Source organism: Lolium perenne, chromosome 2 (genome assembly GCF_019359855.2).
Source record: "Lolium perenne isolate Kyuss_39 chromosome 2, Kyuss_2.0, whole genome shotgun sequence".
Classification (NCBI taxonomy): Eukaryota; Viridiplantae; Streptophyta; class Magnoliopsida; order Poales; family Poaceae; genus Lolium; species Lolium perenne.
Genome location: NC_067245.2, coordinates 297,016,308 through 297,025,567, shown reverse-complemented (window position 1 = coordinate 297,025,567; position 9,260 = coordinate 297,016,308).

The window sequence follows — 9,260 nt, the reverse complement described above, 5'->3', positions numbered from 1 at the left end:
TAAATATGACTGGGACTCGACAGAATGGTAAGACCTTAAGCGGCACCTGTCGAAGTTTACACCAGTATCCCGAGGTCATGTCCAGGGACGTGATCTTGAAGTAGGTTTTTGTGGATTGCCACTAGAGCAGTTAACTAGTACCTGATCCGTCAGATGAACTAGCCCCAACTACCATTATCCCTGTACAATATAGAAATTCCTATAGAGAAGTTTTAAGGTGTCGAGTAAAAATAAACAGTGGAGATTTTCCCTGACTCTACGATTCAAGCAAAATCTCGGGGGCTACTGACATAGGCATCCCCAATGGGCCTGCCGAAGATAGTATCCAGGGTTTACTGAAGGCCCACGACTCGAAGAATAAGAAGATTCGGAAGCCCAAGCTGATATTAAGGAAAATTAGAATTGTATTAGAGATGATGTTTTGTAATCTTGCGGGATGAGTTGTAAACCGTCTCGGACTATGTAACTTGTACAACACGAATCCTCGACTCCACCTCCGATATAAGGGGGAGTCGAGGGACGAAGAAATCATCGAATCATTGTCTCTCAAATCCTAGTTTTCATAATCGTCGAGTACTTTTCGGCTGAAACCTTCGAGATCTACTTGCCCTTTACTTCCAACTAAACTCTAGTCTACAATCCGTAGGCATTGACAAGTTAATACCTTGTCAGTATGCAAATGATTAAACTCTCTATAACGATGTGATCAAGTTAAACAAACTCAATCTTCCCAACCTCTACGAGTTTAATTCCTCCATGACTTTGACTTTAGGTACGAGGATTAACCGAAATCCCCTTGATAAAGTACCCGGATTAGGATTTTGACTTTAGGTTCAGTCTGCCCAACCTCTACGAGTTGACTGTTTAATATAGACTTTTTTTCCACGAAAAGTGTATTTGGCACATGAGCACCAGTGCTCCTGATTTTTAAAAATCATATTTTTGGATTTGAAAAAATATGAAATAAATATTCACATACATATAAACATTCTGAAGGTATGGTAGAAATTTTGAAGAAAAATATGTTATATTTTAAGTTATACAAAAAGACAAATTTCTGACAAATATATACCTCTATACGTAGCCACAAATTTGTTTTTTTTTCTGTAGCTCAAAATACAATGCAATTTCTATCGAAACTTTGCATTAATATTCAGAATATGTGTATGTATTCATGGAATAAATATGATGATTTTTTGAAATGCATAAATTCAGTTTTTAATTATTTTTAAAACTAAGAGCACTGGTGCTCATGTGCACCAAATTTGCTTCCAACTTTAATTAAACCTAGGGTATGCAAACCACAAAGAATGTAGTTTGTTCTAAGAGCATCTCCACTCGTCTCCCCGACGAGGCCCCCGGCGAGCGTTTTTTCCATCCGGACGGCGTAATTCGGCCCAGTCGCGCCCCCGGTTACTCGTTTTCGTCCGGATTTGGGCCTAAATTCATCCGGCGATCCCACGCCATCCCCGGCCCCCCGGGGAGCGCTCGGGGAGTCCGGACGAAAGGAAAGCGCGGGAAACACCGAGGAAACTTCCCGCGCGTCTGGTGGCCCCAACTTGTCGGCGAGAGAAACCGATCGTCGTCCTCATCGCATCGTCTTCCGCGCGCTGTAAAAGCCTGCCGCCGGTCTGCATTCGCCGGCCACGCGGCGAGTTAATGTCGTCGTCTTCCGCGCACGCATCGTCTTCCGCGCGCACTAAAGGCTGCCGCCGGTCAGCTCGCCGCGGACGCGTCGCATTCCACGCGTCATTAATCACCCGCGCCAGCCGCGCCTATATACGCCGGTCCGCTCGCCGCGAGGCGTACCCCGTGCTCCACTCTCCCTCCACTCTTCCTCCACTCTCCCGATGGCGTTCTACGACGACGACGGCGCAGCCAACAACGGCTTCCCCCGCCGGTCGCTCCACGCGTGGGAGGGGAACCTCCTCCACCAGGCGGGGTACCCCTGCCCGCCGGACACGAGGCCTCCCGGCGGCGGGTGGCGGCTTAGTGCTGGCGGCGTACCAATCCCGCCGCCGCCTCGGGGCCACGCCCTCGACGTCGCCATCGAGGAGGCGCGGATGACCTTGACGGACGAGGAGCGCGCCGAGCCACGCCACCACCCCGACAACTACACGGCGTGGAACTCGTACTTCCTGCGGCGGTGGGAGCGGGAGCTCGCCTCCTACGACGGCCCGCCGCCTCCGCCTCCGCGCAACAACGCCGCGGGCCGCCGACGTTGGTGGAGCGCGCCGGAAAGGACGCTGGCGAACGTCCTCGCGCACATCGAGGGCGGAAAATTCCCGGTGCTCACGATGCCCCCTCCATCGAGGGCATCGGCGAGCCGCCGCCGGGGAAACGTCTGGCAGCCACGGCGCATGGCTGCCAGTTCGTCGTCTTCCGGATCGGCGCCAAGGTCATCCTTCGCGCCGGTGAAGAGGGAGGAGGCGACGTCGCCTTCGACGCCGGTGCGCGTCAAGAAGGAGCCAGCGTCTCCGCCGCCGACCAGAGGGCGCAGCAGCGGCGCCCTCGTCATCCGCGACCAACCCTCCCAGCCAGGGCGGAAGAGGAAGGCGCCGAAAAAGGAGGACGCCGCGGCCGCCGCCGCAAACGAGGCTCGCCGAGGAGGAGGCGAAGCGCGCGGAGGACGCCGCCGTGGCGGAGGCGATCGCCGGGTCGCTCAACGACCTGGTGCCCGCCGACAACGCCCTCCCGAGGACGCCGCCCTTGCGTGGTCCGAGCAAGATCGGGAGCGCGAGAGCGGAGAGCGACGGCGGCCGCTGGACACGGCCGCCGCACGCCGACTCACCGTCCGCGCCTCCCGCGCCGCTCCAACCGCCGCCGACGACGCCGCGCGCTACCGCCGTCCTGCGACGCCTCCATCCGGCGTCGTTGTCCCCGTCGTCGACCTCGAGTCATCGGACAACGAATGGTACAAGCCATCCCCGGGGTGGGGAGACGCCGGCCAGGGCAGCAGCCGCCAGGCCGCGCCGCCGAGGGCGCCGAAGGTCGAGGACGACGGCTCCGATGACGGCGGCGACGACTACACGGTGTTCTACCGCCGTTTGGGCATGTAGAGCGCCGTGTTTTAGAATTAGCATTTGAATTCCCCTAGCCGAATTCGAAATATAGTCGAATTCGGCCTCTATGTATGAACTCCGCCCGTTTTAGTCTAAATATCATTAAATTTAGTCTATATTCGCCCGAATTTAGCCGAAGTTTATCAAGTTTCCGTTTTTCAAACTCGCACCGTCGTCTTCGCCTGGGCACGCGGCTGGGAAACTAGTCCTCCCCACGCCAAATCTTCCTCCAATCCGGACGAAAATTTCGCCGGATTTGGGCGTGGGGAGGGCCAACGAGTGGGGATGCTCTAATTGTCAAGACAAGATGTCCCGTTTGTTTCAGTAACAATCTGACAGAGCCGTCTTCAAATTCAGATACCATAGTACTACAAATCATCGGCTCATACTCCTGCCTGAATGCACATGAGAAAGGTAGCAGTAGACCTTGGAACCGGCCACAAATGATTGTTTTGACGCACAGACCCATGGTCACAGTGAGAAAGATTGTCCAGAGCGCACGCACGATCCTCGATAAAAGGTGAGCGGGGGCACATTTTCTCTGCGGCCGCAAATAGTGCCTAGACCGGCAGCACACTCTTGGTCCGTGTGTATATATAGCATGAGATGCGTGAAACAAACCGTACGTAGGGTGGAGCCTTCTTCTTTTTCCCCCTCCACACCTCTCGTCCAGCTACAGTAGCCTTGAGGGTTCCTCGCTGTTGACCGGGCCGCCGAGCGCCGCTCCGCCGGAATAGCCGGTCGGAGTTGGTCTTGGATGGGCGCCGGAGTAGTCTAGGAGTAGATCTGCTAGGTTTCTTTGTGTTCTTCGGCGATATGCCGCGTTTTGGGCGTATGCCCCGTAGTGTTGGTGGCGGCCTGGATCTCCGCCAGATCCATGGCCTTGTAGGGCTGCTGCTGCTTCTGCTTAGTCTCCGGTGGTCGGAGAAGGGCGGGAGGAGGAGCAGAGCCATCTTCTCCAATAAAGTGGCGGCGGATCTCTGCTGGTTGGTTCGGGGCCATGAAGTAGCTGTTCTCCTGGCCGGCCGCGGCGGCGAGGAGGAGAACGACGATCTCTTGGTGAGCTGGCATGACGACCTTCTCCTGGCCGGCCTTGGAGGCGAGGGGGAGTTGGTCAGATGTTGGTGGCTCGTTTCTCCGACGAGATCCAGGTTAGTCTGGGTGTGTGGCAGGTTGGAGTTGATCTGTCCCCTCTCTCCTTCGTTGTCTCGCCATGGAGGTGCTGATAGAGATGGAGGTGGAGTGGTGATCTCTGGTCGGCGCATGCTCCTGCCTGCGAGGTGCTACTTTTTCGAGCTCAACCACGCACGAGTCAACTTGGCTCCTGCGATCTTCTGCCGGCATGGCGGCGATACTTCTACCTCCACTGCGGAGGCCTTCATCGACGCGGCTGCTGGAGCTCGGCGCCTTCTCTTCATCAAGTGGTCCGTCCCCGGTGATCTGAAGGTGACCAGCGGCATCGTCTTCTCGTCGGAAATGGAGCTGTCGAGCACTCTGCTCCGGATCCTCGGCGGTGACGCCATGAGGGCGCCGGCGATTGGTGGCGGCGGCATCCAGGGACCTGATCGCGTTTTCTTCTTTAGTCCTAGGGTGCTTTCTGTAAATCTAGAGGGCCTTTCTTCAAATATTTGGTTTCTCTGGGCAAGAGATGTACAAGGTCCTCTTTGTAACTTTTACCTGCCACGTATGGAATGAGATGTTCTCTAGGGCCTTCTGGGCCCTTCCCCTGTGCAAAAAAAAAAAAAAAAAAAATATAGCATGAGTAGTAGCGAGTATTGCCAATGGCTAGAGAACCGTTAGTGCATCTCCAGCGGCACGACGCATTTCGGACGCCCAAAAGTGGTCGGCAGCGTCCGTTTGCGTCGTCCAGCGGACATATTTTGACCGCGCGTCCGTTTGCGTTTGGGTGTGCTCCCACCGGGGCGACCCATTTTTGAATTGCAACATAGTTTGATCTTCATACAATTCCTTTGGTTTTCTACCATGAGCGATTGATTCATATGAAAACCAAACATAGAAAGTACATAAAAACTATACAAGACCTAGATTACTTGGTTCCTGACGGGCCGGCACCGTCGTTGCGTCGCTCCGTGGCCTGCTTCTCCGCCGCCTCCCGCGCGGCCGCTATGGCTCGGTGCGCCGCCGCGTCCTCTTGCAGTGCCTGCTCCAGCCTCGCGTTAGCGGCCTCCTCCTTGAGCGTCTCGAAAGACTCGACGAGGGCCCGCTGCTCCGCCGCCTTCTCCTCCGGCGTCGGCGCATCAGGGTCATCGGATGACCATGAAATCTCCGAGTCAGAGTCCTCGGCTGCAGCGGCGGCCGCCAGCCTGCGCTGTTCCAGCTCGGCGTCCAACGCCGCGTGGCCCGCCAGCTCCTCCTCTGCTTCCTTCTCCGCTTCAGCCAGGGCCGCGGCGTCCCTGACCGGGTCGAGGAGGTCGCCCGTGCTGTCTTCGGAGTCGAACTCCTCGGAGGAGCTCGAGGCCGGAGGAGGTGGAGTGGGAGGTGAAGGTGGAGGTGGAGGCGCGGCAGCCTGGCCGCGCCCGGCGCTGCTCATGGTGGATCTACTGAGTGGCGCTACGGCAGCGGCAGCTAGGGTTTAGTGCGGAGGAGATGAGATGCTGGCGCCCCTGTTTATATAGGTCGGAGGCAGGGCGACGGCCGCGCCGCGCGGGGCATCGCCATTACTACGCGCGGCACGCGAGGCAGTCGCGGACTGCCGAAGCGACGGCGCCTCGCCGCGATCGGCGGAGAAGACGCATCGACGCTGCGTCTGCTAGCTGCGCACGTCTACTAGCTGCGCACGCTCGCGGAAGCCGAGGCACGCCATTAACGCGGCCCTGCAAAGGTTGCGGCGCGCCGCCCGCAAGTAATGCCGCCGAAGACGAAGCAGTTGTGACGCTGCCAGGCGGGCCCGTGCCAGGACCAAGCGGTCACTTTGCGCGTCCGCGCAGCGTCCGCCGAGACGCAAACCTGGCGCATATTTGGGCCAGGTTTGCGTCTCTGCGGACGGCCCGGTCACTTTGCGTCGCGCCGCTGGAGAGGGTGCACGACGCATTTTCGGTCATGGCGGACACAAACGGTCGCGTCGCGCCGCTGGAGATGCCCTTAGCATAATTAGGACTCCTTTAATTCAAAGGATTTGCATAGAAATTGTAGGATTTGGTTCGTATAGGAAAATTTCCTATACATGTTGTTTGATTCATAGGAACATATCCTATAGGAAAAAATCCTATAGAAATCTTGTAGTGTAATTCCTACAGGAAAAAAGCATTAGTTCATGCCTCATGGAAAAATTACTTTGCTACAATCAAACAAACTTTATCTTCCTATAGGATTCAATTAGACATGTCATTCCAATCCTATACCTTTCCTATTCCTATGCTTTTCCTATCCTTTAAATCAAAGAAGCCCTTAGACAAAGCGGGCTCTTAGTTTCAAGAATTCCTCCAGGACTAGTATAGTTAATCTGGCTACACAGAACCTCGCGCAAAACAACACTGTTCTGATAAAAAGCAGGCCATTGTACGTCATTGGCAATCTGGGCTCCATTTAGACAGTGATCCTACACTAAAAGCATCTCCAGCCGCGTCCCGGAAAGAGATTTGGGGCGCGCCGGACCAAAAACCCGTTCCAGCCGCGTCCCCCAAAGCCCATTTTTGTCCGGCGGCCCGATACGGTGTCCGGCGCCCCGAGACCGTCCCCGTCTCACAGGGGACGCTCCGGGCACGCCGGACACAACGAAAAGAGAGGCAAGGAGTGGCGGGGCCGACCCGTCAGCGGCACAGTTAATTTTAACCTAACCATCGCCTACCTCGCGACGGAAGTTATTCACAAGCAGTGACACACGGCGGCATCTTTGCCTTAATGGCGACGGAGGGGCAGGCGAGACGTCTCGTCGGTGCTGCGCAGCCTCCACGCGTCGCCGGCATTCGCACGCCACCGCCCGTTCCCGTGCTTTCTTCCCGCCTCTTCTCGCATGTTCCCGCGCTTTCTTCCCGACGCCGGTGTCTATAAAAGGTCTCCCGGCTCAATGGTAGCCACCACACCCCGCCGGCAACAAACACAACCCTCGTCGCTCCACCGTCGTCTCCTCCACCACCAGTGGCAATGGCGAACCGCCCCGGCGCTGGCCACTTCCCTCCACCACCGTCTCCTCCACTTGCAGTCCCGGAAACGCAGGTCGACACCGACCCCGCGGCCCGGGAAGAGCGGTGGCGTGCATACCGTCAGCAGCGGCGGGAGGCAATGGAGCGACGAGCCCGCCCGGCGGCGCGAGGCGGCGCAGCGGCGGATCTAGCGGCGTTCTGCGCCCATGGCCCCGCCGTTGGCAAGGCCGCGTCGGCGGCAGCGTGGCACGAGCGACGGTGCGACACCGTTGCGGCGTCGACGCCTCGACGGGACAAGAGGCGCGACGGTGCAGGTACCGGGAGGAGATGGAGCAGCGGTGGGTTGACGAGCGCCGGCGCCAGCGCGTTGAGCGGGATGCGCCGTATCGAGAACAGCGGGAGTCGATCGAGCGCCGACGATGGGAGTCGATCGAGCGCCCAGCAGTCGGCGGAGGAGCGTCAGCGGCGGGAGGCGGCGCCAGCGGCGATCCGGGGAGGCGGGCGGACCAGTTGGCGGCGGAGGCCGACGTGTTGGCGGCGGCGATGATGGAGGCGCCAACAGATGTGGAGAACGATGCGCCAATGGAGGAGGAGGAGGCCGAGGCGGAGGAGACCGAGGTGGAGGACGACGACGACGAGTTCGAGTGGTCCGACAACGACGGGCCGCACCCGGACGAGACGGCCGATCAGCAACGCGCGCTCGTCGAGTCCTTCGAGTCGGAGAAGAAGCTCCAGGACGACGCCCGTGCCCGCGAAGAGGCGCAGATTCGTCGCGCCGTCGAGCTCTCCCTCCAGGCGGCGCAGCAGGGGAGGGCGGAGGAGGACGCGCGGCGGGAACGGAGCCGTCGGGCCACCGCCGAACGCAAGGAGAGGAGGCGCGCGCAGGAGGAGCTGCGGCATAGGGGAACCGACGACGGGGCAGGACCGTCGAACGTACCGCCGGGCGGTCAGTAGGCTAGGTTTAGATGAAAGCTAGCGGTTTTCATTCAAACTTTGTAATATATAATCAAAATTAAATGAAAACCTTTATTTTTGTGCACCAATATTTATTTGGGGGCGGCGTTTGGGGAACGCGGTTGGGGAGCGGCGTCCCCCACGACACGAACAAAACACGTCCCCCAAACGTTCAATCCAGCGCGTTTTGGGGGACGTTTTGGGAGACGCTTTGGGAGACGCGGCTGAAGATGCTCTAATGATTGAAACAAGACAAACCGATTATGCAATAATTGCAGGGTTTGTGCCATCGAGCTTTATTAGGTTGCATCATCAGCATGAGTGTGAGCTATGGAAGAGGACAGAAACGTCACCGGCTACAACCTACTAGAGCCATCCTCATCCGAGCGGGGGGCTCCATGTGTCTCCGGCGTGCTGCCGTTCTAGCGAGCTCGGCATGTGAATCTTGCAGCAGCAGCTACTCAACTCTGTCCAGCCTGTTGTGTTGCTGCCGGCCTACCGCCGTAGTAACTCTGAAGCACGAACGGTGAAGCTAGAAAAAGACGGGAGGAAGCACAAGTGCCCTGATCCCTTGCGACTCTCGATGAGACCGAAAGAAAGGGTTCTGCCCGTTTCGAGCTCCCACGTTGCCATCTCCATCGATTTCCTTTCCGTTCTCTCTGACTGCACCTCGGCCGCCATGTGCGGCGACGTGCGGCGCGGGGTTAAAAACTGAAAAGCGGGGAGCATCTTGCTGAGGGACGACGAGGAAGGACGCCGAAAGGCGGGGAGGTTTTCGGCAACGGAGCGTGGCGAGCGCAGGACGCAGGGGCCTTTTCAGAGGAGGCCGAGCGGAGCAACGGCGAAGGCGACTTTTGTCCTTGTCGACGAAGCGATGATGATTGATGAACGGTGCTGCGCCTCGAATGGCGTTCGTCGTCGTCAGGATTCTATTCCCTTGCGACACGCCGGCTTCGCTACAGTTTCCAGCGCAGTGCGAGGGTCAGGTGGTCAGGCGGCTCTCTGAATTTTTTTTTTTTTTTTTTTGAGGACAATACTGCCAGACTTTATTAATCAATCATAATGTTTACAGGAATGGAATCAGAATAAGGGGTGACTAGCCACAGGTGGTGACCTATTCCTGAAGAAATCATATGCCTAG